Genomic DNA, 4,001 nt, shown 5'->3' on the forward strand with positions numbered 1-4,001 from the left:
GAGCAAGCTCCTTGGTGTCTTCACTTCCTCTTTTAAGGACACCAGGCCCATCAGATTAGGGTCCTGCCCTTGTGACTTCATTTGTCTCTATTGCTTCCTAAAGGACCCATCTATAAATACCATCATATTGGGAATTAGGTCTTCAACATATAATTTGGGAGAGTCACAGTTTGACCCATGGAAGCTATTATTATGATAGAGTCATTCAATTAGTAAACTTCAGAGTTGAGACTTGACCCAGGGCCCTTGCAGACATGCTTATTCCATCGCCCTAGTCTTCCTCCCCCGTTATTAAAGCCATTGGAATGATATTAATAATGATAGTGGAAATATGTACCATATTTCCTTGTAGAATTGGTGATTTGACTAGTAACCCTACATGGTGGTTGTCTGATCTCAATTACAGAGAGGAGAAAGTTGACAGTAGTAGAAAGGCAAGGCTATTGGGTCAATTTGCTCTGGAATTAAATCTGTGAAATGAAAATGATAGGAACCCATAGAATTGAATCAAGTACTCACAAGATTATATAGGTAAAGAAACTTCCACATGCCTGACTTTAAATAGGTGCTCTTCCCATGGTTTTAATGCATTCAATAATTCATTTAAAGAATCCTATTTTGTGATGAAGTGGGATTAATTCCAGGGATATAAGTATGGTTTAACATCCATAAATGAGTCATATACTACATTAACAAAATAAAGCATAAAAAACCATAAGATCATCTCAAGAGATGCAGAAATAGCATCTGACAAAATTCAACATCCAGTCATGATAAAAACTCTCAACAAAGTGGATAGTGAATTTACCCCACATAATAAAAGCTGTATATGCCAAGTCCACAGCTAACATCAAGTCAAAGGTAAAAAGCTGAAAGTTTCCTATAAGATCAGGATCAAGAAAACTCTTGCTATCTTTATTCAAAAATGGTACTGGAAGTCCTTGCAAGAGCAATTAAGCAGGAAAAGATAAAAGGTATTCAAAAAGGAAAAGATGAAGTAAAATATTCTCCATTGGCAGATGACATAATCTTATATATAAAAACCTAAAGACTCCACAAAGAACTGCTAAATAAATTCAATAAAGTTGCAAGATAAATAACCAACATTAAAAATCAGTTGCATTTCTATGCAGTAACAACAAACTATCTATAGGGGGTGTTTTTAAAAAAAACTCCATTTACAATAGCATCAAAACCAATTAAATATTTAGGAATACATTTAATCAAGGAGGTAAAAGACTTGTTTGCTGAAAACTAGAAAACACTGATGAAAGAAATTGAAGACTCAAATACATGGAATGATAATCTGTGCATTTATGGATTGGAAATATCAGAAAGGGAGACAGAACGGAAAGACTGCGAACTCTGGGAAACGAACTAGGGGTGGTAGAAGGGGAGGAGGGCGGGGGGTGGGAGTGAATGGATGACGGGCACTGGGGGTTATTCTGTATGTTAGTAAATTGAACACCAATAAAAAATAAATTTAAAAAAAAATTGGAAAAAAAAAAGAAAAATTAATATTGTTAAAATGTTCATTCTACCTACAGTGACCTCCAGATTCAATGCAATCCCTATCAAAAATTCAATGGTGGGGGGACCTGGGTGGCTAAGTCATTTAGGCATCTGCTTTCAGATCAGGTCATAATACTGGGGTCCTGGGATCAAGTCCTGCATCAGGCTCCCTGATCAGTAGGGGGTCTGCTTCTCCCTCTGCCCCTCCCCCTTTCCCCTACTTGTGCTCTCTCTCTAATAAATAAATAAATAAATAAATAATCTTTTAAAAAATTCAATGGCATTTCTCACAGTAATAAAAAAAAATAGAATTTGTATGGATATAAAAAAAAACCCAAACTATAAAACTATCTTATGAAAGAACAAAGCTGGAAGCATCAAACTTCCTGATTTCAAACCATATTACAAAGCTACAATCACCAAAACAGTTTGGTACTTAACATAAAACAGACATGTAGATCAATAAAGAGTTCGGGAATAACCACACACACACACACACACACACACACTCAATTAATTTACAACAAAAGAGGCAAAAATATACAATAGGTAAAAGATATCTCCTTCAATAAATGGTGCTAGGAAACTGGATAGCCAAATGCAAAAGAATGAAAGTGGATTACTATTTTATACCACAGATAAAAATCAACTCAGAATAAAATTAAAAATGTCAGCGTAAAACCCGAAATCATAAAACTTCTAGAAGAAAATGTAGGGAGTAAGCTCCTTGACACCAGTCTTGGCAATGATTTTTGTTTTGTTTTTTTTTTTTTGTTTTGTTTTGTTTTTGATACCAAAAACAAACACAGCAAAAGCAAGTATACCATTACATCAAACTAAAAAGCTTCCGTACAGCAAAGTTTATCATAACAAAACAAAAAGGCAACCTACTGAAAGGGAAAAAATCTTTATAAATTGTGACCTGTGAGAATGTAAATTGGTATAGCCACTATGAAAAACTTTTGGTGAATGGAGACTCACCAAAAACTAAAAACAAAGCTAGGATATGAACCAGCAAATCTACTTTTGGATATTTATCCAAAGGAAGAGAAATCACTATCTCAATAAGTTATTTGTACCCCCCCATGACTGTCCCAGCATTATTTATAGTAGCTAAGATATGTGCTCATTTTTGGTCAAATGAATAAAAGAAACGTGCTATATGAACACATGGAATATTATTCAGCCATGAAAAAGGAATCCTGCCATTTGTGACAATAAGAATGGACTTTGGTTTATGCCAAGTGAAATAAGACAAAGAAAGACAAATACTGTAAGATTCAACTTATATGCAGAATCTTAAAAAAAAATCCTAAACTTATAGGGTGGTGAAGTGGATAAAAAAAACAAGGCCCATCTATATGCTGCCTACAAGACACTAACCTCTGACCTAAACAAACATATAGACTGAAAGTAAAGGGATAGAAAAAGATATTCCATGCAAACGCAAGTGAAAAGAGAGCTGAGGTACCAATACTCACACCAGACAAAACTGGGCTTAAAAAGACTGTAATAAGAAACAAAAGACATTTTATAATGATAAAGGGGTCAATTCAACAAGAAGATAGAACAATTATAAATATCTATGCACTCAATTCTGGTGCACCTAAATACATTAAGCAAATAATAACAGATATAAAGGGAAATTGACAGTAACACCGTAATAGTAGAGGACTCTAACACCTTTCTTAAAGTTTTAGATAGATCATTTAAGCAGAAGACCAATAAGATGTGTCTTTGAATGACACATTAGACCAGACGGACTTAATAGGTATATACAGAACATTCCATCCAAAGGCAGAAGACACATTCTTTTCAAGTGCATGTGGAACATTCTCCAGGATAGATCAGATGTTAGGCCACACAAAATAAATCCCAATACATTTAAGATTGAAATCACATCATGCATCTTCTGTGACCACGATAGGATGAAACTACAAAGTCATCACAAGAAGATAACAAAAACCACAGAAATATGTAGTAGCTAAGCAATGTGCTATTAAACAACCTGGGGATCAACAAAGAAATAAAAAAATACAAATGAAGTGGAAGGGGAGGTGGGCAGGGGGATGGGGTGACTGGGTGACAGGCACTGAGGGAGGCACTTGATGGGTTGAGCACTGGGTGTTATACTATATGTTGACAAATTGAACACCAATAAAAAAATATACAAAAAATATACAAAAAAAATACAAAAGAAATGAGACAAATGAAAATAAAAACACAATGGTCTAAAATCTTTGGGACAAAAATAAATAAATAAATAAAATAAAATCTTTGGGACACAGAAAAAGCAGTTCTAAGTGGGAAATTTCTAGCAATACAGGTCTAACTCAAGAAACATGAAAAATGGGATCCCTGGGTGGCGCAATGGTTTGGCGCCTGCCTTTGGCCCAGGGCGCGATCCTGGAGACCTGGGATCGAATCCCACGTCGGGCTCCCGGTGCATGGAGCCTGCTTCTCCCTCTGCCTGTGTCTCTGCCTCTCTC

The sequence above is a fragment of the Canis aureus genome, chromosome 5 (genome assembly GCF_053574225.1).
Source record: "Canis aureus isolate CA01 chromosome 5, VMU_Caureus_v.1.0, whole genome shotgun sequence".
In the NCBI taxonomy this organism is placed as follows: domain Eukaryota; kingdom Metazoa; phylum Chordata; class Mammalia; order Carnivora; family Canidae; genus Canis; species Canis aureus.